Below are 19638 nucleotides of genomic sequence, written 5' to 3' on the forward strand. Positions count from 1 at the left end.
CTTCATACTGAGTACCTAGACCTCTGCTACATACATATTTATATAGAGAGAAAGAGAGAATATCTGGAAAACCACTGTGTCCGCTGTGATGGAAGTAATGTACTGTTTATGTGTCATGCTATTTTGAGTCATTATTAATCTATTACTCACCCAGGTTTGTAAATGCGGTACAGCACTAAACATTTAGGGTGACATTGAAGATTCTGGCCCTGGACTCTGCAGATGTAAGCATATGTGTAACATGTGCTGAAGTGCTTACAGGAACGGAGCAGAAATATGTATCAAGCCCAAACTTGAAAACAGGTGGGTTTAAGTTATACAAGGACAAAGAACAGTGAACAAATTTTTAAGCAGATCTTCTAGCGTTCAGAAATTAAATGGCTCTTTTTATTCCCGTCTCCACCACCCAAAAAAGGAGCCCCAAAAAAGGGGTTGAGAGAGAAACAAATGAAATCAAAGTCATAATTTTAAAACTGAGGCTCCTTTTCACCACGGAGGAGGTGAGGAATCTTTTTTTCTTTCTTTCTTTTTTCTTTTTTTTTTCTTTTGCTTTGTTTTGCTTTATATTCGCCAAGGGCTGCCTGTCCAGAGCCAGCCCAGCTCCCCAGGCCGGCAGGTGTCTGAAACTGTGGGACAGGAGCACTTCCTTGGCACAAACCAGGGCACTCCTGGAGGCTGGGCTCCAGGGCAAGGAGCCGATCATAGCAGGTATTTTGCAATAACAGAACCGAAAAATACACATTTAAAAAGAAAAGAAAAGCTTCTCTTAGCACGTCTCGGGGCCTCCACGGTGGGCCGGTGCGTGTCCCAGCAGCCGGGCTCCCCTGTGAGCCCGGGAGTGCTCCCAGCGCCGTGCCCTCAGGCCCGGCACATCCGCATCCTCGGGGAGCGGCCCCTTCCAGGCCCCGGTGAGCTCCCAAACCCAGCACCCGCTCAGGGAGCCGGCGGTCCTGGGAGCCACCCTCCTCTCTCCTCGCCTCAGGCACGGCTCCGCTCCCTGAAGGGAGCCGGGAAAGGCGGAGCCCGGAGCCGGGATGGCAGCGCCCGTCCCGCACCTCCTGAGCCCCATCCCCATTCCAAACGCTGGTGCCCTCGGGGCGGCACCGCCCCCGGCCTGTCTGCACCCCCTGCCCAAACATCAGGGCCTGGAGAGGCCCCGGCTGCCCACGGCACAAGGCCGGGGATAGGCGGGCGGCCCCGCTGGCGCGGTGAGGTGGGGCGAAATCCCTCTCAGGTGCCCGCAGGGAAAGGGAGTGTCCCTGCCAGGGGAACAGACGGAGCGCCCTCCTCTTACTCACCCGCCCGCCCGCCACTTGGGGAGGCGGGGGGAGGTGTTGCAATTACCCGGGGAAAGGGACCAGCCCCGGGAGCCTGGGAGTGGGACGGGGACGGCGGGGTTACGTAAAGGAGGTGGGCGAGAAGGGGAGAGGGACAGTCAGGTGTGCGCGTCCAGGCTAATCCGGGGGCGAGGGGACGGCGGAAGGGGTGCTGGCAGAGGAAGCTGAACACTCGTCCCTACAGGGGCTGGGAGAGCGGAGGGCAGGGGCACAGCCTCGCGTGTGTGAGGGCAGGCATCGATGCGGGTCGTGAAAGGGCTGGACAAAGGGCAGGAGCAGCACCGCTGCGCAGACGGCGCGGCGAGAGGGAATTCCCTCCTTTCCCGGAGCTCCGCGGTCCCCCCTCCCGATCCCCGCGTGCTGCTGGGGAAACCTGCGCTGCCGCTGCCTGCTAGGAGACGGCTCGGGGCTGCGGGTGTGCGAGGCTTGCTAAATGGACGCTCTGCTGCCCTGCTGGTTGCTGCTGTGCTCGGGGAGGGAGGAGAAGGGAGGAGGAGGAGGAGGAGGGAGGGATGTGAAAGTGGGTCAGGAATGTAACTAGACTCTGCCCCCCTTGTTGCAGGCGCAGGCGGCGCTGCCTTAGCGATGGAAAGCAGGCATTTCAGTGTTGATGTTCCCCAGTCCTGGCGGCTGACGGTTACTAGGGGATCCTGAAGGATGTGTTTCCCTGTGACCCTTTGAGAAGAAAAACTTAGTTGCCGCAGTAACCAAGTTTGGCTTGGATGCAATGATGCAGTAAATAGCATAGGTGAGCCTTGCTAAATGGAGGAGGAGGAAGCTGGAACTGTACAGGCTGGATGGCTCTTGCAGTCGGGTCGGGAAATGTTTAAAAAATATCCCAACAAACTGCATTAGTTAAGTACACAAGTTTCACATTTTTCCTTGCAATAAAACTCTCAGAATTCATCACCTATTTATTGTAACCTACTAAGAAAACAGAAATAGAAGTAAACTGCCTTAATGATGTAGCATGAGGTACAGAGCTCACCGACAACTTTGCCGTAGCCGTGAGCAGCCCTTTTCAATGCAAAAAAAAAAAAATTTTGTTTGATGGCCTGAATTTTTGAAAGTTAAGGGGTGTGGAGGAAGGTGAAGGCTGGCTCAGTGCCTTGAGTTTTCATCCGTCGTCTTTTAAGCATTCTTACTTTAGACTATCAATTTTCAATATTGTAACTTAGATTAAAAGAGAACACATCAACCCTGCTTCTAAAGGAAATCCTACTAGAAAAGCTACTTTTAAAGTGGAAAACAAACTAAAATAGCAAGCAAATAAATTGAACTTGATGCTCCATTATGCCTAATTTCTCCCTATTCCCTCCAGTTGTTTTCATCTGATTTCTATCTTCCTCTAATAGAAAAACACTTTTATTCGCAAGAGTGGCAAATCACTTCTCAGAGTTGGAAGGAAGAACTGAAAGGAATCACAGAATAGATATACTGTGATATATCTCTTTCTTCTTTGGTTTTCTTCCAGAGTTGTGTCTTTTCTAAAACACTGGTATTCTAAAGAAAGAATGGGTTGCTGTACCATGAGACTGATTCTGCTCCCAGCCTGAGGACCCACAGAGGAGAACTGAGCTGTCAAGCTTACAGATTCATCAGGAGTGAGGGGACACCCAGACTGTCAGTGCAGGCCACACAGGAGCTAGGGGTGCATCCAGTCGATGGATGAGGGTATTTGTGTACATTTCATTAAGGGAACAAAAGTCACCAGAGCAAACTGTGCAGCTATTCCTTTTATTCCTTTGAATATTTGTCAAGGTGGTATTGCTGTAGATAAACATCCCTTTAGCTTATTTCTCTAGCACTGAAAACTACTCAGTGTTTAAAAGCAGACATGCCCTTTAATTCAAGGACATTCAAGGATGCATAATGAATGTTACTCTTTCTACTTTTTCCATGAGATAATTTTTCCAGTTGATTTCCCCTATCATTTTCTACTAAAAGGTGAATTTAATAAAAAAAGATACATGGGCATAAGCAAATTGTGGTGAAATATAACTAATATATTGTACTATTACTCCTGTTTTATTTAAAAAAAAAAATAGAAAGCAGTAATGGTTTAAGTGCTATGAACCACAAAGCTTTTCTTTAACAGAACTCAGTGGAGGGCCTGGCCTGGCCCGATCATACCTATTGCCTGCAGTAAAGGAAAATATTTAGACGGTCTTCATCCACATCTTTAAGATCTATAATGGCTTAGATATGTCATGCTTATTTTTTTGGTGGAACAATATTACTTGGTTTTGTCAACTTCCCTGGCAATGCAGAGCAGTCAGTGGGCAGTCTTTCTTGCCACCTGCTTGCCAGGGCTTCTGCCACTGAGCTGTCTTGCAGATCAGGGCAGGGGGATCCCACAAGTCTCTGTCACTGTGAGTGAAAATGCCAGGTGAGAAACTTCCTCTCTGGGGACTCCCGCAGAAAATTTTGATGGTCCCACCTATTACCAGCATATTTTCCCTGTGTGTTGTGAGCTGAGAAAATGAAACATTACAGAAGAAGCACTTGTGCTACCAACCATTCCTTCCCTCGTTGGCAGCGAGGGTCTGGGTTTGCTGTTAGTCTGGGGCCCTGTTTATGCCCCTCTGGCCAAGCAAAGGGCACGCTAAGCCCTATGGAAACAGTCCTGGGAAAATCCTCCTGTGCTCTGTGCAGGAGCATGGTGTTTCCTATCTATTCCCCTCCGCCTCTTTCTGTAGGGATGATGTGAGGAAGGAGGTGTGGCCAGCAAGCCGCTGCTTTCTAGTTTTTCTTGGCTCTGGCAAAGGTCTTTCTATTCAAGGGTAAATGACAGGGACCTTGACACCACTCTAAATCTGCAGGGATGTCTTAGAGGTCCCCAGAAGGACCAGATAATGTGACAAAGCATGAAGCACAGCTCAGGTATAACAGAGAATTTGACCTTAACCTGTGTCTGCTTTGAACAGCATCTCAAACTAGACTTCTATTGCCAAGATTTGGGCATGGGCTTAGTCTGCAGTGACAGGCTGGTGGTTCATGCACAAGTGTGGAAAAAGAAGCATGGGAAAGTTCCAGGTTTGATAGCTGAGTCCATCTGCCAAAGTATTTATGCTTTGTTTGTGCTTTAACTTATACACTGGAAAATCAGGAGGGGGAAAGCCCCCACTATTTAAATAGAGCTTTTTCTAGCTGAGTCCCATGGTTATGAGGCAGAAAAAAAGGTGCATTAATTTTTACCAAATCATGTTAGCAAGCTAGTGGGCATGGTGTAGTAAAATAATTATTTTCTGAGTAATTTTAGCATGTTCTGGCTTTTAAAAGCATCATTTCCAAAACAGATGATAATAATATTTAAAAATATATTTGCTCATCTTGCTTTTTCCTAGTAGAGGAACCATTTTGCATCCTACTAAAGTGCATGTGTGCTTTCAAGGGGGGATAGATTGGACAGTATTAAGATAGACTCAAAGATTTGGCCACATGCTATTTTTGAGCTTTAGTTCCTTGGTCAGTATCTTGCTCTTACCAGACTGAATCGCAGAAACTTCTGTGTAAACAGGATGAAACAATAGCAGCAGAGGTAGGATGCCATACCAAGCTGAATAAGGACCTCAAAGCCCATTACCATTTTAATGATGACATTGTTAAGCAAAATAGCTTCAAGATTAAATCGTTTACTTAATTAAGAAAAACTAGCTATTTATGGAGCTAGTTTTACCTCCAGCAACCAAAATACAGCAGTGTTTTCTTTTGGAACTCAGCTCATGTAGTTTCAAAGCTGTTTGCAGCTGAAGACTGTCACAGTCACTCACTGCACTTAGGAAACTGGTTTAAAAGCAGACACGGGTAACAGGATGTGACATAGGCTCTCCTCAGCACAGCATCTGATGCATCCCTCTACTTTTCTAATTAACTTTGAAAGAGGCTGCTTAAGTTTGGAATGCAACAGGTCTCCCTAAAATTTGAATCCAACAAGAAAGCCTTAAGAGAGGTATATCCCCACATGCATCTTATTGGGAAATGTTTCAGTGAACTTTTGCTTATCAGTATTGAAAAGATGTGTTAAAACCAGTCTGGCAACTTCTTTTTTTTTTTTTTTTTTTTTTTTTTTTTTTTTTTGTAACGCCATGTGCTGGAGGGCCTTGAGAAAACAGTTTTGAAACAATATCAGAGCTGAGCTACTGAAATGCATTGAACAAGAAGAATGTTCGTTAAACATATTTCCCCATTTTTTGTACTGTCCCAAACAACAAAAGTAAAATATTTTACGATTTATAGCCCCTTTTCCAGTGAGATGCTACAGCAAGAGCTCAGAAGATTTGCATCTTGCAAGTAAGAACACGATGGACTTAAAATGCTTAACCTACTCTGCTTTTTTTTCAAAATTTTAGCTCTGAATTTACTGGATCCTGTTTCAAAACATGCATATAAAAGCTTTAATTACCCACCCAGCTCCCCTTATCTTAATTCACTGTAAGTTCGCCAACACCCACGGGAGAGGCTCTGCAGTGACTGGACCATGAGAGATGCAGACATTTCGTACTTCACTGGAAACGCTCACTGCGGTATAACGCTGCTTTCTCCTGAGTTCCTATTAACTAACACTCCTTGAAGTGAAATTAGGTTTCATTGCCCAAGGCTGTAGTCTTTTCTCTCCTGCAAAAGGGCTGTGCTTCAGGTCACAGGTCTGTGCACGGGTGCTCCCACCCAAGCCCAGGGCACAGTGGGAGCGCCTGCCTGACAGATCAGCTCCTCTGCAGCCACCTGGCAGTGCCTGTTCTGCACTGAAGGTCTGAGGAGGGAAGACGCGGATACGGAATTTGCAAAGCACACCAGCTTCCCGATTCCCCGTTTTCCAACCACAGATTTCTCAGTATTTCTCAGCACCCCTTTTTTTGATGTGGAGCAAAGCATTTCAGGTCAGAACGGGTTATTCAATGTCTATGAAAAGTGCAGTCTTATTGTATACATCTTGCTCTGAAAATTTGGAACTGAGTCCCACAAAGTTTTAGAGCAAATTGTAGATGTCATTTTGCAGGAGATGTTTCCTGACACAAAAGCTGGTGCAAACAAATAGTAGCATCATGCTAGAGTGAGAGGGACTGGGTTTGAAGTACACCAGCTAAGACTAAACATGAAATTCACCTAGAGGGTAAGAGCCTTCCAGTACAGCTGGTCAGCAGCAGAACAATTTAAGAAAAATCAGCATATTGAGAGAAATGTATTACAAAAATGTATGGCCCGACTCTAGAAATGTTCACTAGAGACGTTACCCAGCAGGTTAAATTGGAATGATAAAGGAGGAATCTTCTTTACATTTAGGGCTCTTTTGAAGAACTGGCGTTGTTGGAGCTTCCTCGTAGGCATTCCTGGGAGCTGTGTCTGTTTTAGTAACTAGGAAATAGATGGTGGATCCTGCTATTGGCAGGACCTTTTACACATCCATCTTGGTATTTTCTTTGAAGTCTTGGGTAATCACAAACAAGAGTCTCTGTAGAGATGGTTTCTGCAACACAGGAAACACCTGTACACTCTCCTCAAGTTATTTCTCTATGTGACAAATGCACACCAGCTCTGCTGTGTCACAAGGCCTTTTCACCCTAAAAGTTAAGGTCAGGAGTAAACCACACACACAAAAAAAACACTGGATAAGGCAAAATCCTTCCCCTAAAACTTTATTCCTTTTGCCTACTACTTTTTGTTCTATGTTTTTTCCCTCTTTATTATTCAACCCACAGCTTGCCTTCCTAGAAGCATCAATCCATCATTCCCTATATTTATTTTTGTGTCTGCTCCTGAGTTGTCAAGTACCAGCAGATTCCTTTTTTACTACCAGTGTGTGTAGAGCAGAGGTCCAGCCACAGGCCAGTTTGCATTCAGAAGCTGTAAAAAAGGGAGTGTATCAGTCAGTGATGTGATTTCTGCAATTTCTAAACATTTTTCTTTAAACATGGTTATACAGCTCACACCTCTCTTCCTCGTTTAATTGGAGCCTGCTCTCTTTCATGCACTGAAGTGCACACTTTTGATACAAGCAGGCCCAGAGCTAGGAGAGGGGGCTCCTGTTCCTGGCCTTTCTACATCTTGCTGATTAGCTGCCCCCTCACTGCCTCGGTTCCTTCAGCTGTGCAATGGTGCTCCCAAAACTGCTTTATTATAAAGTGAGTTAAGATTCTCGGTGAAGAACATGGGATGAAATCAGACAGCCAGAGCTGTTGCAGAAGTATTCCATATGAGTATCAGTGCGTGGAGAGTTCTCCAACACCTTATTAGTACACACAAGGCATCAAGAGTTTATTCAAGGTTAGCATCTTCTACTCTTAAGCTTGGCTATGCTAGAATAGCATCTTAGATAAAGGAATATTTGTGCAGCATGATATCATTAGTGTGGTCTGCTTCAGATCTTATAAAGATTTTGGCAGAAATACTTGCAATAAGGAAAAAAATATTTATTTCTCTTTTAACCAGTCATTAACCTTGAGACAGTCTATACTTACAAGGAGGTAATAGATGTTGTGCAAAGAGCATCTCTTCCTTTGTTCTCTGAAATTAGAGAATCTACCGCATATCTCTTAATATTGTACAGAAAACTGATAGTAGGTGAATTATACAGTTTTGGAATTCCTTACAGTTATTTCTGTAACTCTCTTTTCTCAGAGCAGGCCTCAGGAATTAGTCTTGTAGGATGTAACAAAAGTTGGATAATTCAGGAACAGTTTTATAAGCACTTAGACCTGTTAGTTACACTGCCTTGTTTTATTGCTGTTGAATATGCCCAGCAAGACACTGAGTTTTGTTGGTTTGTTTTTTTTTAATGAGAAACACAAAGTAACTTGGAATTAAAATCCTCCCAATTAGAAAAATTATAGTAATTCATTGCACTGAATCATGTAAACAACTTTGATACCAGAGGCACTGCTCCTTGATCTATCTGAATTTATTAATGGATATTTTCCAGTTTCATTTTTAAAGCAACTGAAGTGCACATACAGATTTAGGGTGCTGGATAGGGGAGGAAAGTAATCACATTGCATCTTCACTCCTCTCCAAGTCATTCCCTAAAATATAATTTTCCACCAAAGCAGCAGTCTGTGCAAGATGATGCACAACAGTTGTACGTGTTGTACATTTTACTAATCTGAAGCTGAGCCTTTTCATCCTTACACCATTTTACCTCCAGATCCTGTCTGGGCCAGACACACATTTTCCAAAGAATGCCCCAGAAAGCACTGTGCAGGTGATACTATAGTTCTGTATGTTCCTACAATGGACCAGTGTGTCTGTGTAATGAGATGGGGAATTTTGCTTTGGAGAGTTAATGGTGATGCCAAATGATAAATAAAATGCTGGGATGAAAAGAAGGCCCCAAAGAATGGAAAGCATTGTAATAAGTCGACATTTATATGTCTAGCTGCGGGTGCTGTGAGGTCTGCAGGAAGGGTTTATGGATGAGACACAGCCAGCAGAGAGCATGCAGCATCATCACTTCGAGCAGATCGCCAGAACCATGCAAAGTCACAAACCACACTGCTATTCAACGCTGAAGTTAATAACTCACAGAGCTCTGCGATATTCAGAAGCATTTGCCAAACATCCAGTATTACCGGACTGTTTAAAGGTGTTTGCAGGACACATTTGCAAGGAGATGTCTGTTATGCAGTAATATTAACAGCTCTCTTTGCTGTTAATCTGCACAGTTCCCACTGTACTAGGAAACTATTCTGTTCTTAGATTGCTGACTCCATCCTCTAATTTTTCATGCATGCAGGCTATAGCAGAATACCTCTTTAGGAGCTCATTTTGTCATTCTGTGTACAAATAATTATTGGAGTTTGATAATGAAAGAAAACCTTACTAAACATATACTTTTTCAAATTATCTATATAAACACCTCTTTACTTATGTCACTCTTCTTTAAAGTTCATTATATTATTTGTATTCCGGAAAGCCATTTCTTTTGTGTTCACAGCAATCTTCCGATCTCCCTTTAATCACAGCGGTCTCCACCACTTTTCCCAACTGTTTAGAAATCATCAGGAAGAATCTAACTTGTTTTCTTAGTAACAGTTTTCCAAGTGCATCAACATGCTGCAGCATATTTTACAAACTGTAGAGGCTTCTAAATGAATATTTCTCACCAAGGTTCACTTTTAAACTAATCCCAAGATGCAGGAAAATATTTCCATTCATTTTCATCCTATTTTCATCAGAAATCATAGAACAGATTATATTCATCATGCTATTAATTTTTAAAATGGGATGGCTGTAGTTGGCATCTAATTTGTACTCACATGCTTAAGTTTCAGGGTTGCTCAGCAGCCATAGAAGCAGTGATCAACATCTCTGAAAATCAAGCTATGTAGGTGCCTAGAAAATACAGAGTCAAGTATCTGACTAGGGGCATCCTAATTAGAAAAAAAACCCAACCTTTTAAAAAAATTGATGGAATACGGGTGAAGTCTTGGTTCCTAGCAGAAACAGAGCATGTGACTTAATGTATCGCATGATCATTCAGAAGTGGCAGATCTGATATGCATATTTATAATGTTTGGCAAATGTAGTGATTTTTCCATTTAAAAACTAAGACGTAATTACTAATCCTGATCTTACATGTTTTCTTTTTCACTTTTTAAATTCTAAAAAATGTTGTATTATGTTCTAATGTTGTGAAATTTGGGGAGAAACAGCTGGCAGTGGCAACTGTGACATGATGTATATTACTGATCCTGAAAGCTTAGTTTAGGCCCTCCTAATTACATGAAGTTCCCTCTTCTCACATAGCCCTGGGATAATTGGATGGTATGGCATTCCAAAGCCTTTGGGATGCTAAAATAATCATGCATTAACCCTAATACTTGTGCTTTGATGTTCTCACCACTTAGCTGCTAGCTGAATAATTACAATTCACTTGTAATCAACTTTCATATGGTAAGAGTGATAACAATGATAAAGAGGATGAAAAAGTTGCAAGACACTTGACATGTGTTTTTAGTTCATGTGAAGAGAGGACATCAATTTATAGGAATTGATGTGGAGCACACCATGCAATTAAAGCTTTTGGTCCCCATTTCATTGCTGGAGGGAAGTGGGGTTTGTGCTTGGTGGTGGGGAGCAGCCACAGGAACTGGTTGTTGCTCTCTGGCTGAGATAAGTTTATGCTGTTCCCTTTGGCAAATCATTGTTTTATGAATTTGTCAATGCTTTGTTCAAAGTACAGCTGTGTTTCAATAATAACTTATTTCTGTATAATTCCACTGCAGTGGTTTTTATTAGATATGCTGCTAACATTTTCACATGAGTACCCCAGCTGTACAGCAGCCCTCTGCAGTCAGCACTAGCCCAAAATCATGCCAGGAACTGTCTGTATTAATTTCCATGCTACCAAACTTTTGTATACTGAACTATGGTACACCACTCCCATCTTACTTTCTCTTCATTCCACTGTTGTCCTAGGTCTCCAAAACTCACCGCTTTTATGCCAATTTAACCTCAATTTACTGTCACAAGATTTTGCTGTTGTTCCTATTTACTTGCAACGTACATGTTGTTCCTATTTTATCCAAGTACCAAGTTTTGCAACAGCTGTCAGTTTCCAGATAGGAAATCTGAGCCTGCTCATTCTTTTCCAGTGTGGTTGGGTAATGTGGTGTTCATCATAGGGCAGGACTAATGATACCAGCTCTACTGAATCACCACATTCAAGCTAGCTCAGGGAGTATTTCCTCTGTTTTGCAGTGTCAGTAACCTGGAGTCTAGACCAGGAACATCATCTGTGCATCTGTCTCTGAGATTAACCCAAAAAACTGTATGGACTGTGATGAATTTTCTGTCCATTGGCTGGTGGACCAGGGATCAACAGAAAAACATCAGGCCGGAGTTTGCTGATTAAGTCTGTGCCTAGAGAACAAAAGATTAGTTCTTCTGAGGTGAATCACTCCCATTTACAGCAGAAACCACAGTTCTGAATCTCAAGTCACGTAGGAGCATATCGACTATGCAGTTCTTTATTACATATAACCATAGCAAAGCTCTATAAATACCAGATAAAAATAAACAGGAAACAAAAGCAATCTTACTTTTCAGTCAGAACTCTCATGCAGCTTTCTAGCCTTATTTAGCATGTGTGCATGTGTGTGTAGGGGGATAAGCAACTGTGGAGGGCATTAGTGTCCTTCAGCAGAAGATCCTCATTTTTACATGAGGGCCACTGCTCTGAAGGCTCTAAGATGATTTGATCATATTCGTTTTTATGTGTTTTTTAAATCAGGCTTTTCATCCAAATCTCAAGAGGTAAGAATACGGTGCTCCAACCAACTGTGCCATTGGACACTTCTGCAGTGTTCTCCTCAGCCACCTCTTGGATTGTCTGCTGTATCTCTTATTCTAGACATTAGGCTCTACCCTCAGGGCTTTTCTCATTTGCTTGTTTGTTTGTTTGTTTGCATTTAATAATTTAAAAAATCATTTTGCTGGATTATTCAGGATGCTCATTTTCACTCTAAGAATCACCTTCAGCCAGCCACTTCTGCAACAGAAAGGACATAGAGGAAAACAGTATAATGAACAAGCTCAGAAGGTGTATGTGAAATGAGTATGTAAGATTGTTCATGAAATTATTAGATAAAATCTTATTTGCAGTTGCTGTTTAATCAACATTTATAGCTCAAAAGGTTATTTCTCTGCTGAGTTTAGAGAGCCACAGCAGTCTATTACCACTTCACAAGAGGTTGCAGGAAAAATTTTGCATGACTTGTTAGGATTTCAGGATATTTTCATAGACATTGATCCCAAGAGATTTAATCCTTTGCTGTGAACACTGACTGCAAGCTGAAAATTGTGAGTTTAAATGTCTTCTGCCCTTTCTAGTTACTTGGAATTTTTTTGGGGAAGAAGCTGATGTCTGTGCCCTGTTCTTAAAAATGTTTCAAGGGTTGAGATTTCCATACAGTGAATCATTTCAGGTAACATCTCTCTTGCGCTCATTTTGATAATAGTGGTTTTGGGTTTTTTTCCTTTTCAAGTTTCATTTCAGTTAAGAGTACAGTCCCTCCTGACCACCAAAGTAATTGGGGGGGGGGGGGGGGGGGGGGAATTCTCTATCTACCAAATCTTTCCTCCCTATATGCTCATTAAGAGGAGTTTCACCTTCTTTGTATTGCACAGAAGGAAAGATGATTATGGAGCATATTATCTGTTATTCAAGTTGAAGACAGGAATGCAGAAAAATGTATTGAGAATACTTTCTTGTCAAGAATCCTTTCTTTAGAAACAAGTGAATGTTGAATGATAAATACAGGTAAAAGGATTTAAATGCTCTTATCCACACTGTCCTAAATTCAGACACTCTGGAATTATTGAGTTTTCTTTTTGTCAAAGCAAATTCTTTCCTGTATGAAAGCTTCAGAAGTTATCTAAAATATGTCTGTATCTTACACCCCTCTGGTCTAAACAGCTATCTTCTTCTGCCAGAAAAAAACCTTGTGCTGACAGTTTTTGCTTGGTTGTGGAAGTCACGTCAGTAGAAGGATTCTTTCTACCTCTCTTAATCATGCGTCCACTATGGACAATCTGTTAATTGAGCGTGGCTATTTCGACAAGCAAAAAGCTCTCCTGGTGTAGTTACAGCCCTGCACGCTGCGGCAGAGGTATAACTACCCCCAAGACAATTTACAACAGCAAAACTGTGTTTTTGCCAGCATGGCTTATCTTATCATTGTCTGAATGACACAAGCTGCACTGGTGAAAGTATGGTTCTGACTGCATAACTCTGAATATTCACTGCTTTTGGTAGCGCAGCTCGCTTTTACCTTCAGCTGCAAACCATACCACTTTGCACACCTGACCAGCATACATATGCCTGTAGAACTTTATGGCATAGACCTGACCCAGTGCAATTTTGCTTCTGGTTTAAGGAGGCACAAAGCACAATTTAATGGGTACAAAAGCATAATGACTCTTTCCACGCTCACTTACCTGAGCCCCACCCTTTTCTTGTGCCTCCTCCTCAATTCTTTGCCTACTGCATCCCTTGGTCATTTTTTCCCAGTAATTGGCTTCTTCTATCTTGTTCCCAAATCCTGTAACTGCAGCCTCCTCCAAGTTACATTAATCTCTGCCCTTGAAAGTTGTCCTGCTTTTTCCTTCCTTGCAGGGTAACTGCTTCCTTGCATACTTTCTTCATGACTGCTGCCTCACTTCCTATTTCTTCACTTCCCTGCTGCTTGCTGGCCCTCTCTGCTGCTTTGTGGGCGCACCTCAAAGCACTGCCTACCATCTTCTCCCTGGGATGGGGGGGATTGCCTTCTTTTTCACCCCCTTTTCCAATTGCACTCTGTGAGCTATAATTAGCTGTGGCCTGAAGTTAAGAAAATAAAAATGCAGGCTAGAAAAATCAAGAGAAATATCCTAACAGCAAAATCAGCAAGAGCACAGCCCAAGCTCCCAAGAGAAACTGTTGAATCCTCCGTAACCGAGGATACTTAAAGCTAAACCAAGACAGTACTAAAAAGTGAACTGCACAGAGAAATACTGTGGCAGCCTCAGAGAATGGATAGCAGGTGTTTTCCATCTCTAGTGTATGATACCAAAAGATAGTAAGTGATGCTTCAACTGGATACTGCTACCTTCCTTTAGCTGCCACTGTCTCCTCCGGTGCTACTGCAGCCCTTTGAACAACTGAACATGAAGTTGCTGTTAACATAAACATTTATTTTGATTGTGAGAGGTTTCAGAATCCACTCTCCCTAGCAAATGAGACACAAGGAAACACACAGCTGGCTTACTACTTGCCTTCAGGATGGGAAATAATCACATTTAAGCTAACAATCAAGTAGGTGTGAGAGGCTGGGTGGTCAATAAGAATGAAACATGTCAGTACCAAATCACAAGCTGGGCATTAAACACTGACTTCTTTTTGCACGCCTGTGGTTTTTTTGCATTGCCAGGCAACAAAAGTTTCTGGGCAACGATGCAGAGTTTTAAAACAAGTGAAAGTATTGCAGTGGGTGGTTTTGCTTACTGTTCTTTTACCTGCTCCATCTCTACACAGACAGACTTGCACATGGATTATACAACCTGTTTCTGAGGCTCTACATTAGTGATCATAGAACTGCTTGAAAAAGTAAATGTCAAACATCTGCACACTAGTTTTTTCATGCTGTATTTTTAAACAGTCTATTGAGGAAGAAGTAGGCTGTGCTGGTCCAAAATTTGCTAAATAATTAAATATGTAGGAGGGAATCTTATTTTGTTTTATTCATTTAAAACATACTATTTTTAATACTCTTCTTTAAAATAAGTTTTGTTACTACAACTGTAATAACACTCTTGTGCCTCTGTTGTTTGTTTTGGTTGTAAGGCTGAAAGCTGTGTCAGTTCATTATCCTTTTAGCCATTCTCTATAGTTAGGACTGTATATCCTGAAAGAATAGGTTTAGGTTGGTGAACTTCCCCTGAAAGGGTTTAGAAACACTGGTTATTGTTACAATGGTTCAGGTGAGCAGTTTATGCTATTTTTTACATCCTGAAAATTGGAGCTGGGGAAAGGGACTAGTTGATCAAGCTGGTCCAGTCCCAGCAGCTCTGCATTGCATCCAACTGCTGGAGACTCCCACAGTGAAAAGAGAGAAGGAGATGGGACCAGCAACTATTGCAGCCAGAAACTTCAAGCAGTCCTGCAATATGCCCTACAGGCTGTGATCTATGAGGGGGAAAAAAAGTGGTATGGGTTTCAGAAACACTATCTTCATATTTCCATATGAATCCCTAGCCAAGAGGTAGTCTTGGCTGGCTAGGTGAGTCAGCTCAAGGACTTTTTTTGCGCTGTTGAAATGTCTCAGAGCAAACAGGGGGTGAACACTTACACTTGATCTTTTACATTTGCTGTTTGTTATCACTAACATACTGTCTGCTGAGAAGAGTCACCCAGCAGAGTGGATGGCTTTGTGCCTGGAGAACTACACCGGGATTTTGGAGGAAATACTGTTTTTAATTCCAGCCTTGCCACTACCAGCCGGTTGGAATGTGAGGGAAAGTGCTGGGATACATCAGCTTTTCTTTCACTTTGTAAAGGCTAAAGTTAAGATAAGTTTGGACTAAAGCTTTGGCCTAGCTAATCCAAAGCTGCTCTTGGATACACTCAGTGGGGTTGTTGCAGGAGCAAGTTCCACCACTCACTTGCTCCCCAACCGCTCAGCTTCCAGAGGCCAAGGGTGCCTGAGCACGGTGCTTTATCACATTTCCATGCACGGGGAAAATGGGAATGCTGTAGGATGCTCTGTCTTCAGCCAAATGCTCTGAGAGTTTGCAACTCATGTATTATTCTCTTCTGCGTGGTTTTCCAGTGCACAAATTAATGGAATTTTCCAAGCAATTCATTTAGAAATACATTTAATTGAACTTTCCCCATTTTATTTTGTATAATTACCCTGCCTCTATGGTGGTCACATTTGTCAGTTCTGCATTAGCTCTTAAGGGGTTTTTGACCCAAGAAACCTGTGTCTCAGTTGGAGGAAAAAAAAAAAAAAAACAAACCTCTAAGCAAAAAAAAACCTCAAGTCATGAGAAGACTCAGCAATGGCATGTTTGCTCATTTAAAGAAATAACTGGTTGAAACATAAAGGAAATTCAAGCATTTCTTTTGGTCTTAATGTTTTATAAAGACTTACTTCTCAAAGCCCTCAAGGCTGTATTCTCTGATCCTCCAAGCAGGCTTTCCCTGTGTTAGTATGTCAGCTGAGTTCTCCCTCTTGGCACGAGTGAGGACATCAGGAAAAGGATGGCAGCAAGAGGCCTCTGGATGCTGAGCAGGCACAAGCTCAGGCAGGGCATGGGGCCTCAGATGGCTCTGACATCCTCTGTGGCTGGACAGCCACAGGGCAGGGTGAGGGAGCTGGGGCTTGGCAGCTGCCCTCACCCAGCAGTCATGAGGTGCTGTAAACTCAGGGTCCAGTCCTGCCTCTTAGCATATAAAATACTCCTGGTAAGTCCAAGCTGCTTTGGCTGAAAGGGATGTGTAAATTTGATGATGTCTCATAAGACGGGTGAAAAAATTATTTTCTAGCTAACCTTTAACTGCTCTCTTAATGCTAGTGTTAGCTTTAGTCTCTGTGCTTTAAGACATCCTCAAATTGTGGCCTTCATACAAGTTATATACCCTGTTTTCTTCCCTCCTTGAATACCTTTAATCAGCATCTCTGATACTTGAATTGTGGGTGGGGGCCGAGTCATCCTTTTCTTGAGACCACAGCAAGTGGCTTTTGTCTCCAACATTGCTGTGTCACCCAGCGGTGTCAATGAATTTGGTAACACACCAAACACCTTCACAAAATGATTGTTTTTATTTCTACTACTGTTCACTGTATTTAACATCACCGAGAAGGATGAGAGGAGTATGTGAGGGTTACAGAGAAGCTAGAGAAAAGTCTTCTTGCCCCTTTGTGTGTTTACGGTCACTGTGGGCATTCATGTCCCTATATCCTGAAAGTATAGAAAATATCAAGTCCTAGGAGAGAAAAAGACTTATTACTTATCTTGTCATAAAGTGGTCAGGGGAGATGGGAAAAACCACAGTAATGCAAATGGTAAAAAGTGCAGAGTAAAGAGGATAGCTATGTCATGTAAGTCATGTTAATAGTATTTTGAGAGAGTAATTCATAAAAGTAGGGGTTATTAGATAGAAATTACCTCTATACCTTCTCTTTCATTGTAATAAGTAATTTAAAAAAGGAACTATTTGCTCAAAACTTCCCATTTAGTTCTAGACCACAGTGGCTTTTTACCTCTCTGATGCATCATAAAAGTTCAGGTGACAGAAGGCTGAAAAACTGAATTACTTCATTTCTCTTGCCCACCAATAGCCCAGAATTATGATTAATTCCGTAAATGTTAAAAGGCTTTTTACTATTTTATAAACACTAGTCGTTAATGGGGTTTTAAAGTTATTACATAACTTTTTTTTTTTTTTTTTCATTATTGGGGTTTTTTTGTTTGTTTTTGTTTGTTTTTTTTATTTGGGTTTTTGTTTGTTTTTGGTTTTTTAAAATTTAGTATTAACGTAACACAATATGTACTGGTTCATCCTTCATTCCATCTTTTTGAAAGAATAGAGATAAATGCAATTAAAAACTATTTATTTTCTCCAAACACTAAGATTATGATTTTTTTCCAAATTGAGTTTTACATGTCCATCTTTCAATAGCAGATTTCAGATGCTGAATTGAGAAACACTTGGTCTATTCCATCTATCTGCTTGCTAAACTTCCCACATCGAAGGGCTCTTAAGCACCTCCAAGGCTAAAAAATACATTGAGCACGGGAACATTCATGTTGAAGTAGTCCAAAATGCCTCCAAGACTATTCTAGAAATATTAGGCAGAGGTCAATGACATGTGCATTGCTAACCTCCAAATACGATTACTAGATTTGATTTGTGTAAATAAATGGCTGTGCAAACCAGGCCCAGTCTCTATGAGTTTGTACGTGTGTGCCACGAAGGCTTAGATCACAGCAGTCTTCCAATGTAAACAAAATGTTTCAAGGGCTGAGCCTGAGATGAATAAACTGCTCAGATTTTTGATTAATTGGATGCCTGACCACAGAGATACTGAAGATGCAAGCTGGCTGTAAAGCTGCTGAACTTACCAGCAGCTCCACCACTGCAGGTAGGCAGGTACGATGGGGACAGAGATGAAAAGGTTAAAGACACTTTGCTATCAGTTTATTTTTAATGCCTTCCCTTTACTGTTTTTTGGTAAAACAGGAACCTTAGAACAATGAGAATGTGCTTTCTCATGTCTGTTGCTAATATTGTGGAGAAAACTATGATATCGCTCCTCTGTCAGTCAGCAACTCTGCTTGGGTAGTTCTGCACAGAACTCAGTACAGAACACAGGTGACAAAAATTCAGCCTGCAGAAACCACCACAACAAACACAGACAGGTTAAAGCTGCAGTTTCATGTTCTGAATACACGTGTGCTACCTTTCGGTTTTGCAGTTGTGGCATTTCCAAGTTCCAGTTCACCAGACCTGCAGGTGTTTTACTTGGGAGTCCAGAAGGGAAGAGGTTTATTCCTGATATGAATCGCCAGCTCACGTCTTTGAGACGGGACTTGTGTATTCCTGATTTGTATGCCTTTATCCAGTATTTGAAAAAATGGTGCAAATGAAGTCAAGCATGACACCTTACCTGCAATACTGTGAAAAGAGTCGGTGGAGGGCTTACTGCCACATACCTGGAAATTAGCCTTCTTTTCCATGTGAATCCCTTTTCAATTGGGAGACAGGATACCACGTAAGCTGGCACAAGCCTTTTGCCTGGAGTCCATGACTTGAATTCTTTAAAAAAGAGGCAGAGACTCCAGGTTCCACCTCACCAATAACAGCTTTAAAAGGCCTAGTTTTAGTAGCTCTAGATATAGCGTAAATAACCATTTCCTTAAAGGTAAACTGGTTCCTCCTATACTCATCGGGCACTCCACGGAAGCAGTGTTGGTTTACTTTTCTTTTTTTCCCATGGAGCTTTCAGGATGGAGTACTGCCAGGTATTTTGTTTTTATGTACTATTATTATTTGTCACACAACTCTAAACAGGTACTGGCTTTACAGAGAAATCCTTACCACTCTGAACGCCTCTCCATCACTTGTTGAGTCTCCTACACCTTTGAACTTCCACTGCCGGGAAAGCGACGGGAAGGACGGTGCATGCGGTGCCGTGCAGTGTCACTCACTACCTGTACGCGCAAGCATCTCGCCTTTGATTAGACACAGCATTCGCACCTCCCGTTCCCGTGCTGATGTACGCGGTCCTGTTAATTTTAACGCGTCCCTTAGGTCTGGAGGGATGACTGACCCCTGCGGGGATCCAAATCGCGCAAGGACGAAAAGTTTCTGAGGAAACAAGCACAACCAGAAGGCGACTCCTGGCCGCGAAGCAGCGGGCTGCTGCCTGCGGCCGCTCTACCTGGTGAGGCACCGGGCTGGCTGGGAGGCGGAGGAGGATGCACAGACATTTCCACGGCAGCGGAGAGCCCCGGTGAACTCCTTAAAGCCGGCGGCGCCGCACCGCCACCGGCGGCTCCGGATGCGCTGCAGCCCCGATCCGGGAGCGCGGCCGGCTGCCGGGGGGCACGCACGCCGGGCCGGGAGCGCGGCCGGCCAGGCCCGCCCGGGAGAGCCCCGCGGGCGCGGCCGCCGGAGCAGCGGGAGGGCGCGGGGCGCCGCGTGGCACCTGGCCGCCCCCCCGCGCTCCCCCCGCGCCTGCCCCGGGCATCCCGCTGCTGCGCTGCCGGGCGGAGAAGGGAGGGACGGGGGAAGGGTGGGGGGGGGGAAAGTTGTGCTCAC

The sequence above is a fragment of the Hirundo rustica genome, chromosome 1 (genome assembly GCF_015227805.2).
Source record: "Hirundo rustica isolate bHirRus1 chromosome 1, bHirRus1.pri.v3, whole genome shotgun sequence".
Taxonomy (NCBI): domain Eukaryota; kingdom Metazoa; phylum Chordata; class Aves; order Passeriformes; family Hirundinidae; genus Hirundo; species Hirundo rustica.